Source organism: Helianthus annuus, chromosome 5, assembly GCF_002127325.2.
Source record: "Helianthus annuus cultivar XRQ/B chromosome 5, HanXRQr2.0-SUNRISE, whole genome shotgun sequence".
In the NCBI taxonomy this organism is placed as follows: Eukaryota; Viridiplantae; Streptophyta; class Magnoliopsida; order Asterales; family Asteraceae; genus Helianthus; species Helianthus annuus.
Genome location: NC_035437.2, coordinates 172,519,022 through 172,528,741, shown reverse-complemented (window position 1 = coordinate 172,528,741; position 9,720 = coordinate 172,519,022). Strand labels below are relative to the sequence as shown.

At 37.1% G+C, this 9,720-nt stretch overlaps 1 non-coding gene across 23 annotated transcripts; it reads left to right on the top strand.

The window, feature by feature from the left end:
- The first annotated feature begins 3,023 nt into the window (after positions 1-3,023).
- LOC110942190 lies at positions 3,024-9,206 on the top strand. Of its 23 annotated transcripts, XR_004893626.1 has the most exons (13): positions 4,498-4,920; positions 5,661-5,719; positions 5,803-5,898; positions 5,964-6,020; positions 6,121-6,169; positions 6,297-6,373; positions 6,854-6,925; positions 7,015-7,034; positions 7,118-7,224; positions 7,310-7,371; positions 7,457-7,595; positions 7,715-7,918; positions 8,340-9,206. It is a non-coding gene; the product is annotated as an uncharacterized LOC110942190 (transcript). The 23 variants fall into 23 exon arrangements; XR_004893615.1 differs by lacking the exons at positions 4,498-4,920; positions 7,015-7,034 and adding exons at positions 3,024-3,282; positions 3,499-3,610 and having other exon boundaries at positions 6,297-6,925; XR_004893619.1 differs by having other exon boundaries at positions 4,485-4,920; positions 6,297-6,925.
- Positions 9,207-9,720: the final 514 nt, after the last annotated feature.

The following is a 9,720-nucleotide window of genomic DNA, read 5'->3' as shown; positions in this document are numbered from 1 at the left end:
TTCATACCCCTTCTCCACCCACTCCACCCGCTCGAACTATGCGCACAAGAGCAATGGACGGCATAACTAAGCCGGTTCATAAACTTAATCTCCACGCCTCATCCATCATCCCCATACCTAAACAACCCACTGATGCCTTGTCCATTCCCGAATGGTATGACGCCATGAAAACAGAATTTCACGCTCTTATTAAAAATGAGACCTGGGAATTAGTTCCTAGACATCCGACCATGAATGTTATTCGAAGTATGTGGCTGTTTAAGCACAAGTTTAAATCGGATGGTAGTTTGGAGCGATACAAGGCACGGTTAATATGTGATGGTCGTCTTCAACAAGTGGGTATTGATTGTGGTGATACGTTTAGTCCAGTGGTTAAGCCGGCTACCATCCGTATAGTACTGTCGCTGGCTCTTTCCAACTCATGGTCTGTGCATCAATTAGATGTTACCAATGCGTTTTTACACAGTAACCTTAATGAAACGGTATACATGTATCAACCAATGGGCTTCCGGCATCGGGATTTTCGTAACCATGTTTGTCGTCTCAAAAAGTTGCTATATGGGTTAAGCAAGCACCGCGGGCGTGGTATCAACGTTTTACTGACTATGTTCTCATTGTGGGATTTATTCAAAGCAGGTGTGACGCATCCTTATTTATTTTTCATCACGGGACAGACATTGCCTTCTTACTTCTCTATGTTGATGACATTGTCCTCGTCACCTCTTCTGATCAACTTCGGCAACATCTTATGGCACATCTTGCTAACGAGTTCGCAATGAAAGACCTTGGCCCTCTAAGTTTCTTCCTCGGCATCTCGGTTTCAAGAACCAAAGATTCCATGTTCTTGTCACAACAAGCTTATGCACTTGATATTATCAAACGAGCCAACATGACACAGTGCAATCCGGTATCTACTCCCGTCGACACTAATTCCAAGCTCAGTGCCTCGTCCGGTGATGATTTTTCCGACCCAACTCTTTACCGAAGCTTGGCAGGCGCGTTACAATATCTCACCCTTACACGTCCCGACATCAGTTACGCGGTCCAACAAATATGCATGCATATGCACGCCCCTAAAACGGGCCATTGGCTAGCTTTGAAACGGATCATCCGGTACATTAAAGGTACAACCTCATTCGGCTTAACACTCGGCCCCACTGGCTCCAAGTCCCTCGTTGCCTACACGGACGCTGACTGGGCCGGGTGCCCTGACACTCGTCGGTCGACTAGTGGCTATTGTGTCTATTATGGTGACAACCTTATTTCGTGGTCCTCGAAACGGCAACCGACTATATCTCGCTCGAGTGCTGAAGCCGAATACCGGGCAGTTGCTAACGTAGTATCAGAAATATGTTGGCTTCGTAATCTTCTATTGGAGCTTCGCCGACCACCGTTACTAGCCACTCTCGTCTATTGTGACAACATTAGTGCGATTTATTTAACGGGAAATCCCGTTCAGCATCAACGCACGAAACATATCGAACTTGATATACACTTTGTTCGCGAACAAGTTCAACGCGGACAAGTGCGTGTGTTACATGTTCCATCTAGATACCAGGTTGCTGACATCTTCACCAAAGGACTTCCGCGGATTCTCTTTGAAGATTTTAGGTCCAGTCTCAGCATCCGCTCCCCTCCCGCTTCGACTGCGGGGGTGTAATAGCTCATGTCATTATTATTTGTAAATATAGATATGATAGCAATCGCATGTATTATGGAAATTAGTTATATCACTCCCAAAATAGAGGAGATCTGTAACTTTATAATGGAATGAGAATTGAGGGAAAGGATCATCGATCCTGTTACAAACTATCGTCTCTTACACAAATAAAAAAAATTAAAAATAAAATAGGTTAAACTATATAATTTTCAACAATATTTAGCACTATTATTTATATAAGATTAGAACAAAAGACGCTTTGGGTCCAACCCAATCAGGTCGACTCGTCCATGCCCATTTACTTTACCACAAACTATGAAATTTTAGATAAAATCCAACCCAGATATATAAAGAGACTAACCTACAACAAGAATTGTACTTCTCTTGTCCTCAAATGCAACAAAAACAAAGCCTTTCCAATTTCTCACACTTAACATCATTGTACTTGCATTTATTAACGTTACTTTAGATTAAAACTCCATGATTTTCTTAAAAACAATATTTTTTAGTTACTTAAGTGCATCTGACATGGTATTATCCGCACAAACGTGTCATAAGATCATTGCTTAAAAAGTTATAAACCGAACCTTGGTGAGTTCAATATGGCCTCGAGAATTCTTGTGCAAGCCCAAATATGGAAATGGAATAATGGAACCGCTTACCCATTTCATTATTTTCTTTACATTGACTTCTTTAGTTGGCTCACAAACAATACCAGTCCAAATCTCCAATATTCAACAACTCACACTCTACAACTTGTGTTGAGTCTTCTGCTACGAATTTTGTTTTATGTGGCATGAAGTATAATTAACTGATACATATATGTTGATAGTCATATATAATCACCATATGTTTGATAATATTTTTGACTTTGTATTTTAGAAATGGCCTTTATTGCATGGAGATTAAAGATTTGTTATTTGTATAATTACAAGTAAACAATAAAAATAGAGTAAATTACAAGTTTTGTCCTTTATGTTTACATCAAATTTCAGGCGCTGTTCTTTAGCGCAAAAATTGACAGGCGGTGTCCTTTATGTTGCCAAATCTTGCAAGTTTTGTCCTTTTAGCCAAACCAGGTTAGATTTTTTGGTTAAATCTAGTCATGTGCGGCAAGACACATGAGGGTACTATTGTAATTTTACCATTTAAAGGGCTATTGTGTAAGTATTATATAGATTGGGACTATTTTGTAAAATTAGAAAAGATATTAACTTTCTCTCTCTCTTAACTTCTGCACACTTACTCTCTACGTTTCTTCTCTCTCTCTCTAACACAAGCTCTCGCACTCACTCTCTCTCTCTCTAAAAAAACTACTGCACTCACTCTCTCTCTCTAAAAATCTCTGTACGATGGTGGATTGTGGTGGGGTGTGATGGTGATGGTGGGTTTAGCGGTGGTGGGTGCGATGGTGATGATGGGTGGCGGTGGTGGGAGGTGTATGGTGGCGGGTTTTGGATGGTGAAGATGGATGTGATGGTGGGTTGTGGTATGTGGATGCTGAAGTTGGGTTGTGGTGAAGGTGCGTTTGCGGTGGTGGAGGTGGTTTTAGGGGCGGTTGCAGGTGGTGGCGGCCGGAGTGCTGGTGGCTTGTGGATGGTGACCGATGATGGGGATTGAAGGTAAAAAATTTAATTTTGGAAATGATGGTTCATGATACAGATTTAAACAATTTAATTTTGACGAGAATAATTCAAGTTATAAAGTTGAATTAAATATTTAATTGGGTAAAGTTTGAATTTTGGGAAATGGAATGTAACACATTCAAACACAACAATCCGACTTCGCCCGCAACGTTAATTCTAGAAAAACTCTCGCCATTACCCCTAATTTTGTAGCACATTTTCAAAGCAAGATGATGAGGTGGGAGAAATTGGAGACACGAAATGGAGCACCGGAGAAGAGATGGGGCCACATGTTTACGGTGGTGGAGACAAGAAATGGAGCACAGTAGGTTTTCATTTTCCTCCTTTTTCATATTTATTGTTTATATTTTATGTTTGTTGCAGTGAAAATTAATCACATTTAGTGAGAAACATATTTATATGTTACTAAAGTTCAATTGTTCAATTGTGCTTATAATTGATTTAGTAGCTCATATAATTACAATTGATTCAGTAGCTCATATAATTATTGTTTATTAGTTAATTGTGCTTATAATTGTGCTTACAATGGAGGCGGTGGTGGCTTGGTGTTGGTGACGGTGGTGGGAGATGGGATGTGGTGGTGGTGGGTGTTGGTGGTGGGAGGTGGAGGTGGTGGTGGTAGTTGGTGAAGAGAGAGAGAGAAAAGAGAGGAAATTGTGTTAGAGAGAGAGAGATGAGAGAGGGAGAGAGAGTGAGAGAGAGAGGGATTTCATGTTTTTCAATATTTATATTTTATTTTTTATTTTGTACACAATTAGTCCCTTGAATATCAAGTTATTTACTCAATAGTCCCTACGGAGATAAAATGACAATAATGCCCTCATGTGCAAGGCACATGACCAGATTTAACTAAAAAATTTAACTGAGTTTGGCCTAAAGGATATAACTTGCAAGATTTTGAAACATTAAAGATAAAATTTGTCAACTTTTGCGCTAAAGGACCGCCTGCAATTTGGTGTAAATGTAAATGACAAAACTTGTAATTTACTCATAAAAATATATGGAACCCTAATGCCATTGAGTCAACTGATCTATATATAATATACATTATTATATCTTAGGTGTTTCAGTTTTTTATACGATATCGAATCAAACTTGGTATAAGTTTATTGTAATTTTACGAATAATTATCTTGAGAACTTAAATTACAATAAAAAATTGTGTCCTATCTATTATCTATATTAAAACAAAACACTTTGGTGCCACTTGGCATTATTTTAATCCTATAATTGCCACCTGGCAACTTAATAATCCTCACAATTGTGATTTGAGCGGCAATATACATCGATTGCGTTCCCATATTCCTATTTGGTTGAAACGCTTTTCTCTTTGGTTCACACCGAAACCCTAGCCTCTGTCTTCCTTTCGCTTGAAGCTTCTACCATCTGAGAGGTTCTACAATCTTTTCTTTGCTAAAACCCTAGATATCTCTACTACTGCCTCAGATCATATTGGATATTCACAAAAATTTCAAATCAGTTCTCTCTCGAATCTCTCACTTGGATCTTCACAAAAATCTCCTTTTCTCTCGATTATCGCAGCTTTATCTTCAAATAATCTCATATCATCGGCGATATAAACAAATAATATACCCATTCGATTAAAACTTTCAAGGTATTTAAGTTACAATGATCTGTATTATAATCGATTTTCCTTTTGATTGAAGGTTCTTCCTTAATTTTGTTGTTTTTCATGTAACTTATTCATCTTTGTTAAATCCATGTTTTTCCCCGTTTCGTTTAATAACAAAAATCATGTTATAGATGCGTATAATAGCACCAGATTTACTTTGAATAATAAGTCTGTTATGTTATAATATATAATGATTTATTGTTTTTTTATTTTGATCTTTGTGTTCTTTGTTTCATGATTTCATTAGAACAAGTTATAATTCTGATATTTTGTCCGTTTAGTATCCTTCATTTTTATGGTTTCTAGATTTGAGGCATTCTTTGCGTTTTGATCATTTAGGGTTTTTATACATCTGTTAAATCGTTGATAATTGATCCTATTAAGGAATTGATTTTAGGGTTTTTATGCTTAACAAATTTGTAACGCCCCTAATTTAGTTTCTTTGTTTTTAGCGTTTTTTTAGTTGTTAACAGAATAACATTTTGAGTTGGGTTTTCTGGATCTGAGATTATTATACTGTAAACTTATGTTTGATCTTATTGTGAATGATATGGTCTTGCATGCTGAAATTAGTTTGAATTTCGACTTTCAAGAACGTGTGTTTGATCAATTTCACACTCAGTCACATGATTAGTTTTGTTTTATGTGATGTTGGGGGTTCTATAATTTTAATATGGGATTATGGGTTTGGTTGGGATTGTGTGATTTTGTTGCGAGATTAGTGTAGCCACAGTGTTTGATGAAATGACTCTGTGAAGGAAGACATGTTATTGATGGCAAGGTACAACTCCACTCTTGCTCTCTCTCTATATATTTATTTCTCATAATCTTCTCATTCATTTTCCTTCCATTTTATGTATTCAGGCCGCCGGTGAATACATATGGTTAACTTACAAGCAAGTCTATGACACAGTATTGAAGCTTGGAGATTCCATCTACACTAGAGGAGGAATTAACAAAGTACGCACTTACTTACTTGCCTTTCTTTATTTTTTTGTGGGAAATTTACAACCTCTCGTGTTTAGGGGGCAAGATGTGGAATATATGGGACGAATTGCCCAAAATGGGTTGTAAGCATGCAGGTAACTTTAATTATTTATATCAGATGACGACATTCACTCTTTGTAATAATAATAATCCATCATTTTATTTCTGTAACTGACTGCAATACATCTTCTGTAGGCCTGCAATGCTCACAGTCTTCATTGTGTCCCTTTATATGAGACTCTAGGTATGTATCACCCTTTTGGTGCTTAGATATAACTCCAGATTATGTTTATCAATGGTCTTTCGCACACTGACAATTCTGCTTGTGTGCAGCAGCAACTGACTTGAATCTTTGGTAATGGTTTTTTAAGGTGCTGGTGCAGTGAAATACATTATATGTCACACAGAGATCTCAATTATATTTGCAGAAGAGACTAAAATTTCTGAGGTAGTTGGAAAAAGTCTCAGTTTTGTTTTACATTGTCATTAACAAGATTTATGATTCTTGCCTTTGTAACCTTTTAGGGTTGTCTATACACTATCTTGCTTCTTTGTTTTTTAGTTTCTGAGAAAAAAATCTCATTGAGCTTTAGCACAATCACAAATGAGCAGAAGCAAAAGCAGAAGCAAATGGCTGAAACATGTGGCTTGGAACTTTATTCTTGGGAAACTTTTCTGCATCTTGGAACTTTATTCTAAAGATGAGGAGTGATGTCTGTACAATCATGTACACAAGTGGAACCACTGGGGAACCAAAAGGAGTTATGATCAATGATTGTACGGGAGGCGATGGTGTCATTTTCGTCAAGGACAGTCGTAGCTCCAATAATACTATGTTCACATAACTCATTCTTCATGCTGCATTGTAGATTTCTGCTTTTGATTTATGATATCTTAATGATTTTTTTTTTACGTTTATACCCTTTAGGATGTATTGGAAATTCTCCGCCTGTGCTTGCTAAGGCATAAACTTTCATGCATGCTAGCGGTGAGTCTTACGGTAAGCACACATTTGATAAAAGATTTCTTATTGTTTTTCTTTTTTTTTATATTGTGTAATCTATTGGATTCTTGGTTTCTTTTAAAAAGGTTGGAGCAATTGTTTCATGGTAAAGTCTCTAAAATGTTTTTGCTTTTTAACCTTACCTCTTTGTATACGTTGAAGTCATGAGTCATAATATATCAAATGCAGATTTAGGATGACAGAGATTTGCTTTTTGGACAGTTTCGACTATTGCCAAAAGGTGGGCTTGGGGGCACAATGGGTAAATGTCATGCTGTTATCGCTTGCTTTTCTAGGTAGCGTGTTTTGAATATATCTCATAGTTTTGTAGTATAAATGAGTTCAGAAGCTACAATGTGTTGATTGCTGCTATTGATGCAGTCTGAGTGACAAGAGATTCTGTTGGATGTATTGTTACGTGTATTGAGATAAACCTCCCACGTGTAACCACAACTCTGTTTTACCATATGTGTCTATGACTCTTATGTATGGTCACGTGTGATTAATACTTAGATATCTGCATGATAGGAGCTTGGTTCACCAGCTTTTTACAAACTTGAAGCTGAGTTGGATGAAGCAACTATGTCTTTACCTGCAACCAAGGGATTTGAGTTTGACAGTTGATTTGTATCTGTGTCGGGCGTGTTCTGTAACGGGTTAAATACAGGTAAATTTTGTGATGTTTGAAATATGTAGCTCTTTCTTGGGGTGATATAAGCTGTTTTGTTCTTTTCATTCTTGAATACCCAAAATTGACTAAACCCTAAATTTCCTTTCAACTATTAGGGTATAGCAGGACTTGATTTCAACGTTCGCAGAAAAGAAATGATGGAGGACTAGGCCACTAATACAAATGGAGTAAGTACATTTGGTGCTTGCTTCATCATCCTAATATGATGAATCTTATTGGCCTACCGTTCAAAGAATCATTAGAGGCTATTGGTTATGAGTACATGCCTAAAGGATGCTTGAAGAATCATCTTTTTAGAAGTAAGATTTCAAGCGGTTATATCTTCTTATATATTTATAACTTGGTCTGGAAATAACTGAACATTCGGTGAACTGTTATCGGGGGAAGTTCATTCATGAACACAATTTTTTTTAAGGTTAATGATTCGTAGTCATTGTGTTTTTTAAGTTACTCACGAATGAAGAAACTCAAATCCCATTAATCGACACTAAAGAGGTTCAAGAGTATGATTCAGATAGTCATTCGGGTAAATCTGATCTTGCAAATTTTAACCACATTTATCCAAGTTATAATCAAATTCTATGTTTTCTTTCGACACGTATATATGTTAACAAATGTAGGATATACTGATTTTTAACCACATTTATCCAAGTTATAATGATTTTTGATGTGTTTTTTATTATCTTTGACAATTTCTATTAATTTTACTTGGTTTTTTAGGTGTTTCTTTTGTGACGTGACCAATTGCTTTCTTGATTGATGTTTGGGTTGGATCAGTGCCTTTGCCAGAAGTGTTTCCCAATTTGCTTGCTTTAGAAAAGAAAAAGCTGTGTTTGGTGGCGCCAAGGGTGCGGGTAGTGGTGCAGTAAATTGGAGCTGGAAACGGCCCGAGCGGTGCCTCTATAGGCAGCAGAACTGCAGCATCTAGAAGTGTTGTTGTGCACGATAAACCTGTCTACCGAGCCTAACTGTTGGACTTGGCTATGTGACTCGACGGGCGAATTTTCTGTTAGAAGCGTGAAGAAGATCATCCAAGAGTTCGATCGTGTGGTCCCGAATTGTGTCTTTTAACGGATCACCTGGGTACCGAGTAAAGTCGGCATTGTTGCGTGGCGTGCCGAAGGAGACAGGTTGCCAACTAGAGTTGCTCTTGCGAAAAGAGGTATTCCAGTTTTGAGGACTTGAATGTGTTCTATGTGCGGAATTCAAGGAAACGTGTGAGCATATTTTTGTGTCGTGCCAGTTCTCACATGTGGTATGGCAACTTATTGGTCAATGGTGCAAAACTAATTCACTGTATGTTTTCAGTTTTGGACCTGCACAAATGGGTCCTATTAGGTAAAAGGAGGCAAAACTCTTTTCATGTTATTTCCTTAGTTACGATTTAGAGCATATAGAGGCATAGAAATTAATTGGCCTTTTGACAAAAGCCGGTGTTCGTTTCAAATGTAATTGATGAGATTAATTTAATGAGTTTTCTTTGGGTCAGGAATCGTGCAAAAGAGTGTGATTACGTGGGAGAGGTGGAAGTCATTTGATGTGTTTTGGTTACTTCTATTTATTTATTTATTTTTTTGCTTGGGTGTATCAGCTCTGTTTTGGCTTGCATTTTGTGGACCTTTTATATGTATGTTTTGTCTTGTAAGTGTAGCACTAGCGCCTTGCTAGATATCAATAAAATTTTATGCTGGTCGTTAAAAAATTCATTTATTTCATTTAACATCAATAAAAAGAGTTTTGATTTATTATAGGATGCTAAATTAATCATTTGTTGTTTAGCTCACAGTATACTCATGATTCATGACATTTTATCCCTTTCTTCTGAGTTTTTGAAGTTACATATTTAGGCAATTTCACACGAATCAATTGGTTATGAAGCTCATTATGCATCTTGGCAATAGAAGTTGAAATGAACTATATAAGTTCTCCACTTGAAGCATGTCACAAATAAATCTATCTTTCAGAGTCTTCAAAGTATGAAAAATTATGTTGTCTTACACAACATTTGTTGTCATATTTGTAGGTGTGTATTTTACCTGTGGGTCGGATCAGGTTATATCTAGCGGGTTAGAAAACGAATATGAAATGGGTCAAATTAGTT